Source organism: Mus musculus, chromosome 6 (assembly GCF_000001635.26).
Source record: "Mus musculus strain C57BL/6J chromosome 6, GRCm38.p6 C57BL/6J".
NCBI lineage: Eukaryota > Metazoa > Chordata > Mammalia > Rodentia > Muridae > Mus > Mus musculus.
Window position 1 is genome coordinate 34,710,942 of NC_000072.6, and position 23,050 is coordinate 34,733,991.

Genomic DNA, 23,050 nt, shown 5'->3' on the forward strand with positions numbered 1-23,050 from the left:
TCTCCATAGAAAAGCCCAGGCACCACTGATCTTTCCTGATGCCTTTATTTCAGATGATGAAGTGGAGGCCTATGGAGGGAAAGGCCTTGTCCAGATCCCGCTCGGCAGCAGAGCCTGGAATGCTAGGGAAAGGCCTCTCTCCCTCCCCTCTCCTCCCTTCCCCTCCCCTCCCCACCAGCCTCCCTTTCACACCTGGGTCTGGCTCTCACCATCCAGCCTATAGTTCTAGCAATTGACTTTCTCCATGCTTCTCTCATTTCTACTCTGTCACTTCCTGACTTCCTGGCCTAGCACCTGGATGATGGAGGTTTCCGTCCATCTGGTCCCTGGCCCCAGGCTCTGTCCATCCAGTCCCTATCTCAGGCTGCCTTCATCTGTGAGAACAGAGCTCACTTCTGTAATACAGCAAAGTTTTCCTTTGGTATTCCTTCTCACTGTGAGTGCTCCTGCTCCAGCCAAATTAGATGGCTTGTCACCCCCAAACCAGCATGTACAGGCTGTCCACACCTCTTCACACGCTTGCTGCCTTCCTCCCCGCTCTCCACTCTCATAACCTGTGTGCATCCTTTGATTAGTAGCCTGGTGTCAAACATGTCTGTTTTCTGACAGTAATGCATTTGATGGCAGGAACTGTTTTGAATCTTCAGCACACACACACACATACACACATGCGCGTGCATATGGATTCATAGATAAAACTTCATATTAAGTTTTTCACAACTGAAGAACTCTAACTCACTTTCTAGAAATTTCTACTCTGTGTTTCCGTCAGTCATTTGGATGTACACAGGCCTCTCGACCTTCTGCTTTGTAAGGATCATTAGACTAAATGCTAAAGCAGGCGCTCAGCCAAGTGAGCGAGAAATTCCTGTACGTTTCTATCAGACAATTTATCTCGGTTTCATCACCTATGGTGCAAGATTAGCACTGACTTTTTTTTTTCCCCCCGAGGTGCATCAAAATTCCTGAAAACCGAGACCCACGCCTGGGCTGTAGTGTTTTGTGCGTCAGGTGTGCATGGCTGTCCAGTTCTGCAGACTCTGAGATGTGTTCAGTTTGGCCTAGTGAGCTCCTTGACGGACTCGGTCCCTTTTAGCTCAGTGCTTCCCTTGCTGCTCTTTACTATGTTCCCCAAATTCATGGGGTTTTCTTGAGTCGAGATTTCAGGTTTCCTAGAAATACTTCGTTTAGTCCAGAAAGAGTTGTGTTTAATCCTTGACCTTCGGGATGATCAAGCTTTGATGTTTGTGTGACAGCTGTGGACATACACACTTAAAGCTATGGAACCAGGAAAATGGCGTAGTTCATCCTACTGCCGTCCAGGGGAAAGAATTTGAAAACATCGAAGCGAAATTACTAAATGATTGGCATAATTTTATAAGAATTTTTAGAAATGACAGAATAAATGTATCCAAAATGCCGTCGTCAATAGTACTGGGTGTCTGAAGAGATGGCTCAGTGGTTAGAAGCACTGGTTGCTCTTTCAGAGGACTCAGATTTGATCTCTAGCACCAGCATGCTAGCTCACAGTGGTCTGTAGCTCCAGGTTCCAGGAATTCAAAGTCCTCCCACTTCATGGGCTCCAGGAACGCACGTGGTGCACAGAACTACTTGCAGGCAGAATACCTGTACACATTAAAAAGTTAAAGAAATAAAAATATTTAAAGTATTGTTTTATCCAGTGTGCCAGGGGATGTAACATTTTGATTTTCCAATAGGATAGCTTTCCTATTAATAACAGAAAGTATTTCTTTCCCCTCTTATGAGCAACATTACAGCCCATTTAAAATAATTTCCAGTGTCTGGGAGTTGTCATCTTCAGTGTTATTCTTAGATGTGCTGTGAAGCAGAGATACTCACCCCAAGCTGTGCCCACCGCCTCTTTATTGTCACCTTTACCTTCTCTAGAAGCTGGCAGTCAGATTGCTTTTCATGTCCCACTCTGGTCGACAGTAGCCCAGGGTGTCAGGGAAGCCACAGGTTAGAGTGTGTCAGAAAGAAAGGTAACGGCCCCTAGACTGTCTTCTCTTACAAAGAAAGCAGCATGTGTATTTTGTGATTCTTGCTTTGCGTTACAAATTGGATTTGTGTGTGTGTGTGTGTGCGCGCGAGCGCGCAAGAGAGAGAGAAAGAGAGAGAGAGAGAGAGAGAGAGAGAGAGAGAGAGAGAGAGAGAGAGAGGTGTAAGTGTGTGATGTGATGTAAGCCTAAGTATGAGTGTGTGATGTGTGTAAGAGTATGTGTGTGATGTGATGTGTTAAGTATGAGTGTGTGTGTGTGTGTGTGTGTGTGTGTGTGTGTGTGTGTGTGTGTGAATACTGGTGCAGGCATGGAGGTCAGAGGACAAACTTCATGAGTCATTTCTCTCCTTTTCCCTTGCTGAGGCGTGTCTCTCTGAGTTCCACTGCCTAGTGCACTCCAGGCTAGCTGGCCTGTGAACTTCCGGCCTGTTCAGTCTCTGTCTCTCATCTTGCCATAAGGGCACTAGTCTTGCAGATATGAGTCACTGCATCTAGCCTTCTGTGGGTTCCAGGGACCAAACCCGGGCTTGTGTGATAGGCACTTTTGCTGGCTTCACCGTCTCTCCAGCCCCAAAGATGGGTTTTAAGGGATTGAGCTTTCTAGGCCTCTTCTCTGGGGAGGAGTAAAATGACAGTATTCATGAAACATAGGGAAGAAAGGTATAGAATGGATAATTTTGCTTTGCAAGGATTGATCACTCAGTCAAGGCTGTTGCTGAAATGTGATTGTAGGGTTCCTGCAAGCCACCATGGAAATAGTCTTGATTCTCTGAGTCTGTCTCCCCTGTGAATGGCCGGTTCGCCATCCAGGCACCTGGTCACCACAGTGGACGCCGTTTTTTGTGACTCTTCCTCTTCCCTCTCCCCTGCCTTGGTTGGGGGATAAGGCCTCACGTTATGCTGTGTATCCAATCTTTCTTCACCCATCAAAAGTGGCTCTGTAGAGGTTGGTCCAACAAGGCAGGTACAGGCGCAGAGAGCTCAGCTCCCCGACTTGTCCCTGGCATCCCTGGCATTCCTAACTGGGTGGTGAGGATGCATTTCCCACAGGCGCACAGCTGCACGCCTCTGCTCTACTTTCCCACGTACCTTGGGGCTGAAAAGGTGGCTGTGGACTCTCTGGCCTGAAGTCCCAGCTACCATGTGGAATGGTGCTGAAGCTCCAAAACCCAATTTACAAATGAAAGTTTTGGAAAGGCTTTTCTATAAATGTAGCACTGGCTGGATTTGTTTCCAGCCCTAATTGAATTTTTAAGAGGAGTCTTTTAGAATCTGTAAACCTCCCTCACTTCCATCTATTCATTCAACAAATATTCTGAGTTTCCTGTACTAGTTAGTATGTTGTATCGGGCACTAAGAACATTGAAAAGAACAAAGCCCAGGCTCTGTCCCCAAGCTTATGTCATTCTGTAACCTCCCAAACGCTTCATAAGTAAGCTTTGCCATCACCCTTTATCTACTGCCCAAATGTGTGTGTGTGTGTGTGTGTGTGTGTGTGTGTGTGTGTGTGTGTGTGAGCGCATTCGTATGCCTCAGAGAGCCTCAATTCTGAACTAACTCCTGTAAATGACACCATGATCTCAAAAAGTCACTTCAGCCTGCTTCGACATGGCGAGGCCATGATACAGGAGATGCTAATGTCTGCTGTGTGGAAAGGTGAACAGAGACACCCACCATCCATCAAAGTATACAGAAAAACATTAAGGACAAAAACCTAGTGAAGCTGTTATTAAACAACCTTGCTTTCCCAATGAAAACTTAGTATCAGAGGAACACTTAGGGAGACCATGTGTTCTCCATAGAGCCAGGCAAGAGTCCGTATGATGCAACCTCGTAAGTGAAGTTTTCAGAGTGGTATTTGGTTGTGATGTTGTAACCAGCTTTGTAGTTAAGAAACCCAATTAGGTCATCTTCCTCCCCCTCCCCCCTTAAATATTTTTGCTGGTTGTAGAAATCAAAAAAGCAACTAGGTGGTCGTTGGGTTGTTAAGTTCTGAGCAGATTTGTGAAGGGCACACTTTGCCTGATGCTACGTTTTACACCACAAGTTTGATCAACATCAATTTCCTCTGTGTTTAAGGCCACGTTTTATTAAAGGCAACTTACGTTAAACAAAATTGTTTGGTAAGGGCAGTTTAAAACAATAAACTTGTAGATAAAATAGGCTATGTTTTTCTCATCGGTCTTTCACATTTCCTTCCTAATTTATTATCAACCTCATCACATACAGATGCTGATTAAAATGAATGTGTCCTTCAACCTGTGCTGGGTTCCTGTTTAGACTCTAAGTAACTCTGGACATCTCCTCCTTCCAAGCCACGTCTGCCGGCTTTATTTAATTCTCTCTGTGTTTTCCCTTCCCATGGCTGCTTACTGATTGTGTACTTCAGTGTTTTCTTTGACAAAAATGCCCGAGCTGATGAACTTCTTTTGTTTGGGTCCATTGATGCAGAGGTGTTGGTCTCTGATCATTTGGCCTTATGACTTTGGGCCTTTTTTGTGGTGTAGCATCATGGCACAAGTGTGTGGTGGAAGACACGGTCTACAGACTTGGTTTCTGGGAAACAAAAAGACACAAAAAGGCCAGTTCATAGACATTCTCCTGCTAACTTCTTCTAAGTGGGACCCACTTATTAACAGTAGTGCCCCCTCCACACTACAGTATAGCAAGCCTGGGGACCAAGTCTGTAACCCGGGGCTGGTGAGTAGACTGCTTCACTCTCCTTTTCTAGAGTTTCATCCTCCACATGGTTTTGTCCTTCATTTTGAAAGTCTCAGACGAAGGTTAAGATAACAGCCAAGTACGAATGGTCTCCCCATCCTTCAGAGAAGACCATGCACTGGCCGCTTTAGCATGTTAGGAAGGGAAACACTGTATGCATACAGCAGTGGATTCTACCGAAGGCAGCAAGCAAATCACACCCCTGTGGGGTTTCCAGGGGAAGAGAATGAAGTGACCACTATTAATCACTGAGTGAATGATGGTTTAAAGTGTCTCCACACAAGCCCATGTGTTGTACACTTGGTCCCCAGCTGATGGTTGCTGTTTTGTAGGATTACGGAAGCTTGAGGAGGTGGCGTCTAACAGGTCACCAGGCAGGGGGCTGGGGTTGGGGTCCAGGTTTTAGAGGATAGATCCTTGTCCTGGTAGTTTCCAGTTGCTCTCTGCTTCCTGTCCACCACAAGGTGATGTGTAGAACGGCCTTTTCTAGCTCTCACCGCCATGATGTTTTGATGGAACACACGTAGCCAAGCAACCGTGTGCAGAAGACAGTGTGAGTCAGAAGTTACACTTCTTCCCTGAAGGCTACAGCCATAAGAAAAATACCAGCAGCGGATAGGTTGCTAAGTTCACTGTGCTCTGCCTTCTCCACCTGTGGAAAGGCTAGCGGAAGCTAAGGGAACTAGTCCCCACAGCAACGAATCCCGGTGGAAGCTTCAATCAGTATACCACACCCCTGCTTTTGATTCTGAGCATCCCATTTTTCAGAAACCCCAGAGCCCCCGAGGCTGGGGCAAATGCGGTGGAATTGAGTCTGTGATTGACCTGCATTCATTATCATATCCCACTTTTCAGAAAGTCAAGAGTTCTTTGTCTCTGGTTGTACTTGCTTTGTTTAGTTCCCACTAGGAAGCAGGTCCCACACAACTGTCTTCAGGACAAGTCCAGTCTTCAAGGACATTTGCTAAACACTGAGGCAAAAAAAAAAAAAAAAATAGACTTCCTCATTTTTCTTATTTGTCCTAAATGAGGAACACCAGGAAGGAAAGAATGTGGTAGGATGTAAGATGTGTTTGTCAACCAGGGCCGCCAGTTCTTAAGTACTCTTGACAGATGAGCAACATGTATGTTAAGAATCCCGAGACTTGACCATCCTGAAAATCTTGGGTTCCAGTTTATCTGTTTATTAACAGTGTGCTCAGAGAGAGGTACTTAATGTCTGTGAGTTTCTTACTACATTCATCTACAAAAAAAAAGAGAGAGAGAAAAATGACTGTAGTTAACACAACTTCTGATGTTTAGTGAGAGTTCACAAGGCAGGAGGGGTGGGTGGTTAACTGTGAGAGCCATTTGAGGGAGTTAGTACATAGAAGGTGAGTGGGTTGCTAGGTAATCACAAGAGCAGGGCCAAGTCTGATGGGGTGAATTCGTTTCCTGGAACTTCCAGGGCAAAGTAGAAAGGCAAATGGGTGGCTTAGAAAGACAGAAGTTTGTTAGAAGTCTGAAAGTAACATCAGTGGGGACTCACTCTAGGAGACCACTGGGAAGGGTCTGTCCTGGCCTCTTCTAGCTTCTGATGGCCCTAGATGTCCCTTGGCTCATGGCCTTGTGTCTCAGTAGTTTCACATGCCATTCTGGATGTCTCTTTCCATTGCCCTCCCCCCATGCATGTCTGTGTTTGTGTTCAGAGGACACCAGTTGTACTGGATTGCATACCACTCAGATGACCTCATCTCCACGTCCTTACATCTGCAAAGACCTCCCATTGAAGTCACGGAGAGGCTTAGGGTTAGGAGATCAACAGAGCTCTGTGGGGAATGCAATTCAGCTCATTTGTAAGTGAGCAGATCTCCTAGAATTACATGACACTCAACAGGCCCAGCCAGACCTTTAAAGTTTGCTAATGTCCCCACAAAATGGGCAAACATCTTGCATCCCAGAGGGGGCTATTAGCTAGTCTCTTGAGTATTTCCTAACCACAAAAGTTCCCTAGTCCTAAGAACAGGAAGGGGCTTTTCTCCTGAAATGAAGGACACCCAGAAAGAATTTGTTAACTCTGTTAACTTCAAGGCAAAGAGTTGTACAGTCCCAGATAAAGCTTAGGTCTGCAAAGTTCACGCTCTCTGCTCTGGCCCTGCATACTTCTTAAATGTCCGACCTTACTTAAATATGCGCTTTGATCTCTCCTGGGTCTCAAGACTGGTGAGTTAAAGAGAGACCATGTAAAAGCCCCTACCCCAAAGAGCGGAGATATCTCTGTTAACCAACTTCTCCCAGGAGGCCTGGGATGCTAAGGAGTATGAGCCCCACTCAGAGCTACAGTGAAAACTCCCAATATCCTCAGGCTTAGGAAGACTACAGGAACACAGCAAAGGTGAAAGTGAGCATATGAAAAGAGAAATTTAGAAGAGAGGACATTTTAAGAAGTCAGCTAGACTGAGTGCCAATACAATGTAACCAACCTTCCAACTGAACATGCTACAACTGCTCCTTAACAAAGCAGAGCTGCTCAGTCCTTAAATTGAATACTGTATCGGTTTCCTGGGGTCACTGTTACAAATCACCACCCACTAAGTGGCTTAAAAATGATAGCTGAGTGGTCCTTCCACGGGTGACTGCCCTTCTGTGGATGAGCATAGGATACACCCAGACATAGAAATATTATCCACTACTGAAAAAAAAAAAGGCTGTTAAGTCATGGGGGAAAAAAAAAACTTGTCTGAAACTTGGACAAATACTATGAAGTGAAAGAAATTGGTCTGAAAAAGACCAACATAGCTTTTAAGCATACATTGATCTGTAGAAGCCAAGACTAATGGAGACAGAAGTCATTGGTGAGTGCCAAAGCTTGGGGGAGAAGGAAAGAGGCTTAAGAGGGGCCAGTGAGCAGAGTGCAGGAGGACTTGGGTGAGGGGTATATACTGGAGCTGTGGGGGCAGGTTGTTCAAATGCACAGACAGCATCAGGTCCAAGCGCTGGATAACCCTGCTGTCTGCTCGTGCAACACATCGCTTGGTTTTGGTTTTGAAGCTAAGGTGGAGTTTAAGAAGAAGCTGTCCCAATACATATCTAAACCCGAGCCTTAAGGGGGAGTGAGGTGCTTGGTTAAGAAGAGAATGGTAAACACCCAAGACCTGGTTGCGGGGTTATGGAAAGAGCAATACCTGCCTGGGTCTGTCAGATGTTCCAGATGTCCTTCTAGTTGAGGAATGCCTCTGGTTGGGGAGGCTATGAGCCTGGGGGACCGGGGATGTCTGAGAAATCTCTGCCTTCTGAGTTGTTCTTGAGACGTAAAACTACAAAGCTAGATCTTTAAAATAAGTCAGTTACTAGGCACAGTTGGCTCCTCTGGAGAGCTGCCTCCTCCTGTTTGGCCAGCAGTCTCTCACATTCCTCAGCTTGTAGAAGCGTAGTCGCCCTGATTGTCTTCCTTAGGTGGCTTTCTTGTCACATCTCTTCCCATGGTTTACTCCCTGCCCGGATTTCTTACTGGATTAGAACCCACCCTGATGACTCTGCCTTAAAGCCTAATTTCCAAATAAGGTCACATTCTGAGGTACTGGTAGTTAGGTTGTCAAATCAGGTCCTGGGGAGGTCAGGATGCATGACAAATACTGGGAGGCCGTAAAACTTTAACATGACATTTCATAGCTAAGTTCTTCAGCTATAAGTGGGGTAATTACTGGGTCTGTTTAAAATGCCAGCTGGCTGGACCAATGTTGGAGCAATGGGGATAGCTGGAGCTTTTCCTGGCACCCCACTGTCTAAAACCATCCCAGGGAGACTTAGGACCAAGCACCGGGCCTGGAGCTCTGACCTTGGCTCCTGCATGAGGTCTGGTACTGAGCCAGCCTCAAAGAGGCTGGGGGAGGGGATTCGCCTCTTCCACTTTGGGGCATGGGGAAGACAAAGCTCTCTGATGTTAAATTCCTGTCTACGTGTTAATGAGAAGTGGCATGGATTAAGAAAGAGGTAGAGAAAAGAAGAGATGAAACGCATTCCATCTGATAGATTTAAAACACACACACACACAAAACCCACCACCCCACCCCATGTTTTCCCCTATCTCCCCTCTACCCTCTACAAAAGCACAGGAAACCATGGGGCGGACCCTGAGCTTACACACAGGAGATGAGACGTACACCACCACCCCCCCCCTTTACATTTATTCTATGTGGATGTTGTAGTTTCCCCATTCCTCTGATAATTAATGTCATCACTGAAAAGGAGTTTGAGGTTCTTGAGTTGGTAAAAGCCTTCTTGAGGACGACGAGATGGCTCACGGGGTAAGTGCTTGCAGCACAGGCATGAGGATCTGAGTTCAAATCTCCGACACCCGCATAAAAACCCAAGCATGTCGGCTTGTGCCTATAACCCCAGCACTGAAGGAATAATGATGGTGGATGAGAAGGTGAGATAAGGAGACACTGTGCCCTTCAACAGCCTTTGTATACATGTACATCATATACATGTACATATACATATACATATACATATACCTGCACACATCACACACACAAACAAAATTTTAAAAAAATTAAAAATCCTCCCTGGGCTACCCCTCCCTTTTCATTGGAAAGCAACAACATGACCTGGAAGCCCTGTGTAGGCACAGAGCCCATTTGATGATGATGGTGATGGTGATGAGATGTTAATAATGATAATGATGATGACGACGACAACGATATAACAATGGTTAACACTCATTACTTACTATATGTTAAGCACTGTTTAAGGACTTGGAAAGTATTTGTTCATTTGATTATTAACACTACTAGCAGTAAGCAAGATCATCTTCATTTTACACATGAGCAAAATAAGGGCAGAGAGCTCCTTCCCGTGCCCATCTCTCCCCAGCCTGGGGGTGGGTAAAGCCTGAGTGCAGATGACTGCCCTGGCCCTGTACTCTGCAGCTTTTCCTGAATGAATGCTGGACCCTGTGTGTGTTTCCACAGTTCTGGCCTCTGGCCTTTGCGTGGTAAATCTGGCAGTGATTGTATCATTACATCAGTTCCTGACTGACGAGCAAGCTTCTTCTCCAGGAGGGGCAAGGCTGGAGCTGATGGAAGAAAACGGATCCAGGACCTTTGCTCTTCCTGGATTCAACCTGAAATTACCAACCTAGGGAACAATATACTGCCCCAAGGGTCCTAAAAAGAGATCATAGATGAACCCCTTTGCCCTGAACCCCCCACTACATTAGTGGCTCCTTTAATTCACCATTAGCCATACCGTGAAACTTTAGTATGCCAAGAAAGGTCAACTTATCTCAGCTTTGAATTTGTCCATATCTTAACTTCTAAATCCCTGTGCTGTCACATGTAAAAGAAGGACCTCCTGGAAAGAAATAAGTAACACCATGGTGCAAGCAGCCTGCACGCTGATGTCAGCCAGATGCTGGCTAACACACCCGTGTCTATAGTCCTGACCATGTGACTGGCTCCCCTGCGCAGGCTTATTTACCTGGACTGTACAATATGAACAGTTGAGTCCACCCAGCCTTGCTCTGAGGACCAGCTGTGAGGTCTCTTCCTAGCCCAGACGCTCCCACGCACGGGACTTATCTCGGTTAAAAGTTTCCCCGGACTTTTAAACCTTTTTTTCAATTCACTGATCAAAAGTTACGGTTGGTAGGCCTTTCTCATTCTTTTATATCTTTGTCTTTTTGCACAGATGTCGGCTGTTAGATTTGGCTTTTTAGCCTGGGAAGGGATAACCCTTCCATTTGAACAAGATGTAAAATTGAGCAGAATCAGTTGTTAATCAGGAGCTGCAACCTACTCTGAGAGATGCATGTTAGGGTGACTCCTGGGGTTCGCTCCAGCTTTGAACTGGCTCTTGACCCTTTTATGGGTGCCCCTTGTGGAATTGAGAACTTTGGTTCACTCTGGTAGGCTTCCAGACTCCATAGTTGAGCAGAACCCAGGATTTTGACATCTTGGATATAGAAGACAGCACTAGTCAGCAATGATCCAAGTGATGCTGAAGCCTAGCTCTCAGTACAAGTCCCTTGGTCCTTCAGAGCCTGTATCCTCAGTTGTGAGTAGACATGGTAATAGTACCCATCTCGCTGCCATTATGAAGGCTGGATTCCATCCTGTGTGTGATGAAAGTGCTTTGCAAAATAGTTGTGCCCTGAGACAGTTTGGACTGCCCTGAGTTCAGAAATTGGCTCCAGAAACAGTTTAGCCACCAAACAGGATGTGATTAAGCAGGCAGCCCTGCTGACACAGATCTTAACAAGGGGATGCCTCGTCCTAACTTGGAAGCAACTCTCAATTGTGTTAGTTAATACTGTGTAGGAGAGAAGTCTGGCATGGTTGACCCGGCAGTGTGAGTGGAGGAAGAGGGTGTAAGCCAAGGCGAGGGTCAGAGCCAAGAGAAGGTCACGCCACCGTAAGCTGGTGACAAACAGAAAGACTGAAGAGACAGTGAGGCTTGTGTTCTGATCCAGGTGCGTGTATGAGAAGGAGAGAGGGAGAGAGAGAGAGAGAAGCAGAGATGCAGAGAGAGAGTAACAGAAACAGAGGCAGAGACAGAGGCAGATCAAGAGACAGAGATCCAGAGCAAGAGACAGAGACAGAAGCAGAGAGACAGAGATAGAGAGGCAGAGAGACAGACATAGAGGCAAAGGCAGATCGAGAGACAGAGAGACAGAGACAGAGCAAGAGACAGAGGCAGAGAGGCAGAGACACAGAGACACAGAGATATCTAGGTCCATATGCTATGGCTTAGAACTAAAACAGACTAGTATGTACAGACTTCTCAAGCCCACCCCTTACCGAAAGCAAAGACTGACTACTCACAAATGTATGTTCAACTCCCTAGCAAACCCTCAGGTCAGAGTTCTCTTAACTGCATTTCTAGGTTTCAAAAACACCCTTCCTAAGAATGCATTTAAAAAAAAAAAAGATCAGGATTGTGTTTTAATTTTGGTTTGGCCTTTAAGGAAAGTTTTGTTTTCCAAAGCCATAATTGTGGCCTTCTTGAGAATGGATTGTCCTCCATACAGCGAGGACTTAAGGTTTCCAGCCACCCTCCCCCCTCCTTCGTGCCTATTACCCTGGCTTCATTCTTATGAGCTGCACATGTTGTTGAAGCCACTCCTGGGCCCTCAGACAGGAGTGGCCTCTGCCCTGCCTGCCCGTGTCCTAATAAGGGAATGCACACGCTCATGAGGGTGAGGTAAGGGGAGTCAGGCAGCGGATGGTATTTTTGCTGATCACGGAGGATAAGGTGTGGTTTGGCAGGTATCTCTGTTGGTTTGGCTGGCTCCTGACTTGGTTTCTTCTTTTGACAGTTCAAATGCTGTAAAGCAAACTTGAAGGCTTGTCCTTCCACAGCTCTTCGGCTGAGTTTGGACAACATCATCCTGACAGTTTATCTATGATCCGATTTTAAAAGAAAAGAATTAAATTTATACATTTTCATCGTGAAAGGAAGTCAGGGCTATGGGTTAAGTCCTCTGGGTCATCAGAATAGATGATAATGGTGGTCAAATTTGGTTATGGAAAGAACAAGAGATATGCTCTTTTGTACATTCAACCCATGTTTTTAGACTGTAAGAATCTATCTGTGCACTGGTATTAACACCTACAACTGCCTTTAAGTATTGACGTAACTCAATTAAAAATGGAATGAAGGAAACAAGAAGCTTGCAATTACACTTACAAAGAAAAAAATGATCATCTGTGTCCCCTCTGATTGCATGAGTACCCCTCTGATTGCTTGGAACTGAGAGTAGGGCTGGCTGTACCCTACTCTCAGTTCCATTTTCTGAATGACTCTGTGCTTATAGCTGCATCTGCTCTAGACCCTTCGTATGGTACTTGGAAGATATCAGTGTTTCTCAACCTGTCGGTGGACTGGAATCCCTTAGCGGCCTTTAAACGCCCTCATGCCCAGTCAGCAGCCCTGCTTGAGCTAGGCCGGGGCACCCACTCCCTAGAGCTGCCTCGGGTGATTCTGTTGTGTATGAAGGTTGATGCCCTTGGGATTCAAGTCCCTGAATATAACGTCTATTGTGTCATCTACTTCCCTCGAGGGCCAGACTCTCCCTGACATTTTGAAACCTTTAAAGTAAATACAGTATATACCTGAAACAAGTCAGACAGGTTTTTTTCTTGGGCCAATAGGTTCAAGTCCAGTTGTTTTAAACTCAACAATAGAGACTTGTAGTTGAAACCAAAATCGGCTTCTAGACACATGGGCATTGTTCAAACACTATTTCCCACACACAGAATGAGTGAAGCTTTCTGCCAAACAATTGAAAATGGCGTGTTCATTTCAAAGCTGTAAGTAACAAAGTTATATTTTTCAGGTTTTCTCTATGTCCCATAATTTATATATTCCTTGAGATTCAACTCAATTGATAAATGCTTGATTTTCCTCTGATAGTAAGCCACCTTCAGATGGTGAAATTGTAAAATTGCTGTATCTAGCAAAGATGAAATGATACAAACAAGGGATATTTAAAAAATAAAGACCACTGGTCTTCAAAAGTTCTAGGCTGTAATAACACAATATCAAATAGGGAAGAGTTTGTAAACTCGTGAATTGATTAGTGGGGTGTCTCCTCCCCCTGGCATGGTTTCCATTCTCGAGGAAGACAGAGAATTTGGAAATTCAACACAACAAGCTGGGAATATAGATTAGATAATTACCAGCATACGTAGACAAAACAGGTTGGAGGCACAGTGACATTACCCAGCAAAAGTGTGTGGAGCGAGAGAAGAGGTTAAAAAACATTAAAGGGTACAAAGGAAATCTGAAACAAATGGTTGGCAGAGAAAGTCACAAAGAGTGTGTTATGGTTTAAATGTGAAGTACACTCCACAGTCTCATGGTTTCAATACCTCTTCTCCAGATAATGGTCATGTCTTGGGATGTGGGGACCAGCTGGAGGAGGTGGGTTGCTGGTGGGGAAGACATTGAGAGTCAGAGCCTGGTCCTTCTTGAATTCTCTGTCTGCGTAGCTGGTGACTTATGACAAGCCCCAGCTGCTCTTGCCTTGTCACTAACTCTGCCATGATCCTCCCACCGTGATGAACTCAACCTTTTCCTCCCTTGCTTTTTCGAGAAATAATTTTTTAAATTGGTCTACTATTTTTTTAAAAATGTGTGTGTATGTTTGCTTACCAGTATGTGTACCACATGTGTGCAGTGTCTATGGAGGCCAGAAGAGGGCACCAGATATGGTGGGACTGAAGTTACAGGCTGTTGTGTGTCATCCTATGTGGGTGCTGGAAACTGAACCCAGGATCTCTGCAAAAGCGGCGAGTTCTCTTAACCCCTGAGCCATTTCTCTAAACCTCATTAGTTTCTTCAAACTATGAACCAAAGGAAATTTTTCTTCCCATAAGTGACTTCTTCCAGGATAGCTTTTCATAAGTATTTGGAAAATGTATAATACAGAAGATAGCATCAAGTAAAAGGTTCTACCTGGGATCCAATCAAATGAGTTCAGGAGGCTCCCCTTACCTGGGGCTTCATTACATTGATTTAACCTTGGTCACCTTTGCTCCAAAAATATTAAGTTGAAAGTTCTGGACATAGTTTATTTATTTTAAATCATGTTTATTATAGTCTATCATTAGAGTTGCATTTTGTTATTGACTATGGTGCTTCATTCTTACTGTGCCTCATTTATTAATTAAGTTTCATCATAACTACATACATAGAGAGTCCCATACTATATGTAGTAGCAACCATCAATGGAATGCCTTAGGCTCCATCCCCACAGGTGAGAGGGAACAACTATATAAAGAATCGTTTTCTACACTTTGCTCCAAAGTATAGCTGTAGAGAATACAAGTCTTACAGTCTTACTTTGGAGTCATGGCTACTAATTCCTGGGTTAAAGGATACCACATATAGTCAGTATAGTGTTCTGAGAACTTAATAGCCAGTTCTAACTATCCTTTTAATTTTTGGATTGACTGGACAAGCAGTTAAAAGGTCTGGAACTAAACAAAATCTCTGGCCCCTTAAACATGGATCTCAAAGTAAACTTGCAAAGTAGATGAAATTAAGCTAAAAACCATTGAATGAAATTAAATGTGTAACTAATCATAAGACAGCCCATGATATGATGGAACTAGGCATCTTTGTGTTTCTTACAACATCCATTGAATTGCAAGCCAGTTTTGGCTAGGGCTCATTAAATGTTTCTAAAGGAGCAAAGTTGAATATGCTGCTCTCTCTGAATTAGTTTTGCTTTCCACTGACATCACAAAAAGCCAAAAGGACTGCCAGGCACACACACAAACATGAGAGAGACAGGCAGGTGGTGTGTACACAGTTACACACACACAATGAAAGAGGCAGGCAGGTGGTGTGTACACGGTTACACATAAACAATGAGAGAGACAGGCAGGTGGTGTGTACACAGTCACATACAAACAATGAGAGAGACAGGCAGGTGCTGTGTACACGGTTACACATAAACAATGAGAGAGACAGGCAAGTGGTGTGTACACATTCACACACACATAATGAGAGAGGCAGTCAGGTGGTGTGTACACATTCACATACAAACAATGAGAGAGACAGGCAGGTGGTATGTACACATTCACATACAAACAATGAGAGAGACAGGCAGGTGCTGTGTACACAGTCACATACAAACACACAGAAAGATAAATCTTTGATCTGGACCAGAGTCCACAGTCTGAATAGAAAACAAACAAACAAACAAACACACACACCAGGTGACTCAGTTTGCCTTAGCCTCCCATTATTGACCAGGTTCAAATCAGATATGTCTTCTGTCCACCACCAATTGTGGCTGTGGTTATTGTTGTTGCTTGCTTTGGTTTTAGACAAGGAAAACATACCTTTTCCAGTTCCTAGTTCCAGGAGGGATCTGAATAATGACTTCTGCCAAGAAAGAAGCATAAGGATACCAAGCATATCCATGATAAATCCACTGAAACATTTGCATTCTAGACCAGTGCGCAAAATGTACCAGCCCAAGCAAGCACTGGAAAGTTTGTGGCCAGTAATTGCTTTCAACAATTAGAGGGAAGGATTTGAGAGAAATGAGGTGTCGGGTTACCACACTTTCAATGTTTAGAGGGGGAGGGTTTGAGAGAAATGTGACAAGTTGGGGTCCCGCTCTTGTATTTGTTGCTGATGTCACCTCTGCCATCAAGCTGTGAAGCTGATGCTGTTGCTCCGTTCAGGTTTAATATGGTTCTGATCTGTCATCTCATAGTCACGGTCATTTCTTCCCTCAGTGAGATTCCCCCACACCCCGGAACACCTTCGGTGCCTCCCCAGGTGCCACCTGTCAGTGTTTCAATGCCTTTTGCTTCCCTTTCATGCTTTTGGGCATCCTTAGTCAATGAAAGTAGTGTATGGAAATCACATGGTGCCGGGGTGAGGTGGGGGTGAAACAGAACTTTAGCTCTAGAGGAACACTCCTGATGATGGATGTAGGGGGTGGGGTCTTAGATGCAAATAAAGCAGTCCGTGATGCAGGTCTGACACAACCTTGGTGACTTCACAGGAGGCACAGGCCGATTTTCAGGATGCCTGCTGCTTCTGAGCCTCTCTCGAGGGTGGAGGGTCGGTGCATCTGGAGCTGGCAAGAGGAAAGGGGGATGTTAATGTTGCTATAGAAGCAGGAAGGCAGGGGAAGAGAAAATGGAGTGGAAGGGCAAAGAATTAAAGCTTTTTCTGGTACTTTTCTGGCCATCCCTTCTGGCCCTGACACCTTACCCCTGACCCCTTTTCTAGCCATGTGTACCATCCCCAGAGGCAAGCACGGGGCTTAGAATGCGCAGCTCTCGGTGCCACGTGGCCCTCTAGTCTCGGTGGAGTCAGAAGGTTTACCTGTGGCAGGCCTTATCTAGTTTAAACTAACATTGCTAAAGAGCCCTGTGCTTTGAAGGTTTGTGCAGAAGCTGCAGGCAGAAGGGAAATTGCTGGAAATACAAGGAAGGTTGTGCTCAGGGAGCCAGTGCCCACCTCGCTGAGGGAGCACGGAGGAGGGCTTCCTCTGCCCCTCGCTTGCTTTTTTCAGCAGGCTGTGTGAGGAGCCAAAGGCTTTTCCTAGGTCTGTAATCTCTACTGAAACCCAATCCACGTAGCACACAGTCCACCCACTGTAGATATACAAGCCCAAGGTTCTTAGTACAGTCGCCGACCGCACAGCCATCGACCGCCATAGTCACTGACCAACATTTTCACCTTCAGCAAAAACTCACATGGTAAAAAAAAAAATTATGTGGAAAATAGACTTTCGTTTGTGATTTTGTTGTTGAAAAAATCTGTAAGTGTGATCTACCAAGACAATCATACCTTGTCTTCATACCTAGGCTTGAGGGGGAAATAAAACTCTTAAATCTCACAAGTAGAAGTTGAAGCAATTTATTTAAAATTCGTGTGGCTTTGGAAGGAGAAATGGTGGACAGACACACATTGGAAATTAGGGGGGATTTAGTATGTTAGCTCCATGCTTCAACATACCAAGCGTTTATCTCTCCCACTTGTACGTATCCATTTTCCATAAACTTAAACACAAGACTAAGGGACTGGAGAGAGGACTCAGCCCTTAAGAGCAGTTGTTCTTGCAGGGGACCTGGCTTCAATCCCCAACACCCCTCGATGGCTCACAAACATCCATGATTCTGGTTCCAGGGCATCTACCACCCTTTTCTGACTTCCTCAAGCACCAGACATACACATGGTGCTCACGTATAAATTCAAGCAAACACTCATACTCATATAATTTTAAAAATTAAAAAAAAAAAAAAAAACCCTAAGCTGCAACTGTCATTGAAAGTTGAATGGCAGAATCAACTGAAGCTCACGCTAGCCAGGCTTTCAAATAACTGATCACAGTGTGCTAAAACTAAGATTAAGATGTAATAGAAGTTCTATGAATACTGATAAATTAGACCTTTAATAAGTTTTTTCAGTATTATTCTCTTACACTTCTTTTTGTGTTTTATAATGTGTAAGCATTTCAATAGTACTATATATGATTAATTTGTAAATAACTGAATATATATAAATCAAGACAGATAACTGATGGCACCTGGCTTTTTGTTGTTTTCTTTCTTTCTTTCTTTCTTTCTTTCTTTCTTTCTTTCTTTCTTTCTTTCTTTCTTTCTTTCTTTGTTAGACAAAGTCTCACTATGTAGCCCAGGCTGGCCTAGAATTTGCTACATAGACCAGGCTCATAGATGTCTGTCTGCTTCTGCCTGAGTGCTGGGAAGAAAGTTGTCCACCACCACACCTGGCTCTGTTTAATTTTTGATAGGAGTATTAAGACCATTGTTACAAATCAATTACAAGCAAATAGCCATGCGTGATCAACACAGGATCACATGGTGTTTCCTTTCAAATCTGTGAGCTATGTAGCTTCTGCCCCTTTAACTCACCTCTGAAACTGGAGGCTCAGATGGATCATAGACAAGATGAGAATAGTTAGTTTCTAAGGAAATAACTTACGGAAAAGATGTGTGGACTGGATTTGACCAGCAGGCCATAGTTTGGCCGTCCCTGGCCTCTGTGATGATGGGAGGCCATTGGTTAATTGGCAGAACATCTTGAGGATGTCCCCAGGGTAGGAAGACACCCTGGGTGGGAACTGAACTAAAACCCTGGCCCAGTGGTCAGTAGCTCTGCAGTAGTAGCACTGTCCGGCTCAGGTCCCCAGGTTACCGTGCACAGAGCAGTGATTAAATTAAGATCACCTCCCCAATTCCATCCTATTGTACCTCCTATGCCCCAAGCTTTGCACACCTTAACACACAAGTGTAGGTTTAGTGGAAGGCTGATGGGGTAAGGGAGATGGGGGTAGAGAGAGAGAGAGAGGGAGAGAGAGAGAGAGAGAGCAGCTATTCAGTTCACAAAGAATTGAGGGCCTAACTTACTGCTCTTGAGAAGTCTGCCACAAACTACTGTTCTGAATGGCCCAAGGATTTGCTGAGCTCAAGGCTCTTCTTGTTGCTAAGATTTATGGAGCCCTTGATATTGGGTAGCTGGCCCTATTTCTTTTATTTCCCAGGGAAAAGCTGTAGGATGAGTTGAAACACCTGGAGTGGAGACAGAACTAGGAAATCCTCCTCCGTGTGTGCTGTCTGTCCTCCATGTGTGCTGTCTGTCCTCCGTATGTGCTGTCTGTCCTACATTTAGGCTGCGTTTCCACGGGGCTGGACCCAGGAAGGATCCTCTCTCAAGATCTGTAGACTTGCTGGTCTGCCCTTCCTCTTAGTGGAGCCACGCTCGGGTCTGGACCATACGTAACCTGAGCTTCCTTCCCTGGTGCCCTTCCTGCGTCCTGAGCCCTGGCCAGACTGAAGTGTTTGCTTTTCCATGTCCACATTTCCTGACTTTACAACTTTCCATTTGTGCTCTCTGAATGAAGAAAGGGCCTCTTCCCTCCTTGCACACCCTGAATCCTAGGCCCAGCTCAACTGTCACTTTCTCCAGGAAGCCTTCTTTGATCCTATGGTCAAGACAGTATTATCCATCCTTTACGCTTCTGCATAAATCTCCTTTAATATTTACCACACTTGAACTTCCATTACATCCTTGCACGTTTCTTGGCTCCCCTGCCGAATCATAACTCTATTTTAAGCCATGTTCCCCCTTGGCTTCCTCCTCCAGTGGCTTAAACAGAGCAACTCCTCCACCAGTGTCTTAAAGATGCCTTTGTTCTAGCGGCTCGGTGTCAGAGCATAGGCAGTCGCAGCCAACATCCCACACCACCATCCAAAACTCCACCTTGGTATCTGCCACATTCCCTGCCTCCTCCTCAAACTCTAGGTGTCTACATACCCTATCCTGCCTAGGGTTCATTGCTCTGCTCTCTCAACTAAACTGAACTGCCCTCCCTCAGAGTCGGGGTCCAGATGGCCAGTGGTTTGGCTAGAGAGCAGAATGTACACAGGATTAGAAACCCATATGCTGATGCTGCTGTTGCAAAGGGTCATTTGTAATCAAACTATGTGGCAGTTTAGAAGTCTGTTGTCTGTGTTACCGCAGCAGAGGTTGCTTTCGTGTCTCATCAGAAAACAGCCTAAGCCTTCCTGGTTATTCGTCTCTTGGAATACAGATACACTAGTCCAGGCGAGGACTCTTCAGGATATTTTAAGTGCCACACAAGAAAATCTGTAAGGCCCATGTCACCCTCTCAGAAGCTGGGTAGTTAGTTCCCTGACGCTTCAGCTGTCAATGCTGCTAATTTAATCTGTACACATAAGCCTAGATGCTTCATTTTGAACATTACCTGCTAAAATGAGGATACTTTCGCCTTTGCTTGAAGAGCATCTTTAAGCATGCAAACAGGTGTTCTTTGGTTTGGCTTTCTACCATGTCATAAATGAGTGTTAGCTCACCCCCACCCCCGACATCATGTCTTGAGCACACCCCATCTTTGGTAAAGTTTCCTTTGACTGGACCATAACCCACCAAGAGCCGAGAAGTATTATTGACTTCCTTTCCCAACAGCAGGGAGGCTGGACCCAGAGGTGGCTGCCAAGTCCCCTGCAACGATACGTGTCCTTTCCGGTGGGCCAAGTGTCCAGGATGTGGCCCTTCATTTTCCATTTCCTGTCTCCTCTCAAGGTTTACCTTCACTTGTAAATAAACTTGTGAGATGCTAGCATGTGGAGGGGAGATGCAAGCCAGTGGATTCCAGATGAGTTTATGTGGTTTTTCTGGAGACTGGGAGTAGGAATCACCTTCTATGCTTCCGTGTTAAAATGATAATCACTTCTCTCACTGGTGATCCTACAAATAGGGTTCCTGGTCTCGTGTACCAGTATGTTAGAATTTTCTGGTTCCCAGGAGGAGCCGAGGGGCACGTGAATAGAGGTGGAAGGCTGTGCCATCCGAATGGAGAGGCCAACTGGGAAGGAGGAAATGAATAGTAAATCTTTTTCCAATTAAAACTAAGAGTGGAAGCAGAAAAGCTCTGGAGGGCACTTTTCAGGGAGGGAAAGGTCATAAAAGATCTGTTATGAAAATCCATTATCCATAAATTCCCCCACATTAAGAACCGCCTGTCTGTCTGGGAAGGATGCTGACACAGGCTCTGTAAGGACAAGCAGCCTCCGCCTGCTGTGCACCGTTTCCCCCGCGTCTGCAGTACCATTTTCCTCTGCAGAGATTCCCTTTAATTACTCACAGGCTTTGAATCTCCATGTAAGGACATTTTGTCTTCATTTTCTTTCCCCCAATTCCACTGTTTCTTTCGTCAAATGTTTACCCATGTGATAACGGTAACGTAATTGAGAGCAAAACCATATGAAATTATGAGCCCACGTACTGCATCTCGCAAATTCTTCATGTTTGGGATCACCCGAGTGTTTAGATCTCTCTAAAGCTCCTCTAAGATGAGTTCATATCCTTTATACAAGAAGATGGAAATGTGTGTTTGAAAAGAATGGTATTTTGGATACACCTGTGGTCAGATGCGGCTGTGGCTGTGGCCACGACAGCTCATGGGACTGTGCGACTCTCCCGACACCCTTCTTTTAGCAGGTGTTAGTCGGCTGTATAGCATGACCAGTCTTTTCTGCAAGAGACAGAAATGACAAATATAGTGTTATCGCCAGACGAAAGCACCTGGGTTTCAGTTATTTTCTCACATCTGATTTTTAAAATGTGTCTATACTTAGTCTTTATTGCCCATGTACCATATACATTAAAGCAAGATGTCCTTTGATAGGTATGGTGGTCAGAGATCATCTCTAGTCTGATTTTACCACTCCCCTGGGTTTTTGAGTTTTAAAAGTCAAAGGACATTATGAGTCATATTTTCATATTTCAAATGTTCATAGTTATGAGATTTGTATTCATTATTCATGATGAATATTAGAGAATCCTAGGTTGTGATACAAGACAAGCTAATACTTGTGGAAACACAGGTAGTTGGTTTATCTGTGTTGGCTACAGTCATTTTGATTGAGTGTTCAAGTGACAGTGAGTTTGGCTAATTTTCTTTTGATTAACTTATCCACTACTTGTTTCCCTTCTCCTTGTAATTCACTACACCTGAAGTCTAGCTCAGGCACCAACTAAACAGTTTCCAACACCAACCCTCTCTTCCTAGAACTACCTTTCTTTCCTTTTGTTTTTTAGAGACTTTAATTATCGTGTGTCTGTGTGTGTGTGTGTGTGTGTGTGTGTGTGTACATGCACGCTCATCAGGGATACCTGCAGAGGCCAGAGGTGATGGATCCCCCTAGTGTTCCAGGGTATTGCAAGTCACCTGAATTGGGTGCTAGGAACAGAATTTAGGTTCTCTACAAGAGCGGCACATACTCTTTGCCACTGAGCCATCTCTCCATCCCTCATGCTGATCTTTTGTAAACTCTGTAAATTAAAAAGTGAAGGTTAGTGCCTGAACAAGTTTATTGTTTGGATATGGTGGGGGAGATGGATAGGGAGATGGAACAAATTCAATCGTGTCTGGGAGAAAAATGAATACATTTCAGTTTATCTCAGGAAATTGTTATGGAATAACCCTTCCAAATCTGAATTTAATGATATGCATTCTTTCTTTTCAAAAGAAATGTGAGAAAAATAATAGCTTCATAAGAATATAAGGCCGGATGGGGGTGAGGACATCCATGTGGAGACAAGGGGGTGGTATGGGATGTGGAACAGTCGGAGGGTGGATGGGGGAGGGCAGATAAAATATGGAGTGTAAAAAAATTAATTAAAAAAGAGAAAAGAATATGAAGCCAGGTTTTATTCATTTTTATTTTCCACTGAATATCATAAGCTGTTTATGAATTTAAAAAATTAAAGAAAGTGACACCAGTCGAATGGATATGATGGTATGAATAAGATGGTAGTCACTTAACTCATCTCAGCACAAGTCTCCAGAAGGGTTGGAAGGCATTCTCAGGTCACAGCCATCTTTATAAAGGTTTGCAAGGCATTCTCAGATCTTTATAAACTACAGGGACTCCTTCCTATAAAGACTAAGGTATAATGTTGTGTGAAGATCACCAATCCAGGATTGCATATGTTCTTATTATATATATGAAGCTTCTAACAAGAAAAGCTTTTCAAGTGTATTACTTGGGAATATTCACCATGGGGCTAAAACCACAAAACAAAAGCAAGAGGGGAATAGAAACACTGCACAATTCAGGCAGGGGTGATTGGAAGCTGTTTAAAAAAACAAAGGAATGAATGGTCGTGAAAAGAAGTTCACAAACCCCTCGTTAGCTTGAGGTGTATGCCCATCACACTGTCTGTTTAATCATTACTGTTTAAAGTTACACTCTATTCATTGGCAGGCACAGCACAATGTGCGATAAAAGCTTTTTAATATAAAAAACC

The 23,050-nt window shown here is 44.5% G+C and overlaps 1 protein-coding gene and 1 long non-coding RNA gene across 20 annotated transcripts in view; one reads left to right on the forward strand and one right to left on the reverse strand.

Annotated features, from left to right (window-relative positions):
* Cald1 (caldesmon 1) overlaps positions 1-23,050 on the forward strand; it is a 176,975-nt gene that overhangs the window by 112,447 nt on the left and 41,478 nt on the right. The gene's annotated exons all lie outside the window — the stretch shown is intronic.
* Positions 1,354-21,861, reverse strand: Gm38787. Of its 2 annotated transcripts, none has more exons than XR_868972.2 (3): positions 15,577-21,861; positions 1,900-5,984; positions 1,354-1,626 (listed from the first exon to the last, which is right to left on the reverse strand). It is a non-coding gene; the product is annotated as a predicted gene, 38787 (long non-coding RNA). The 2 variants fall into 2 exon arrangements; XR_003956421.1 differs by lacking the exon at positions 15,577-21,861 and adding an exon at positions 7,906-11,885.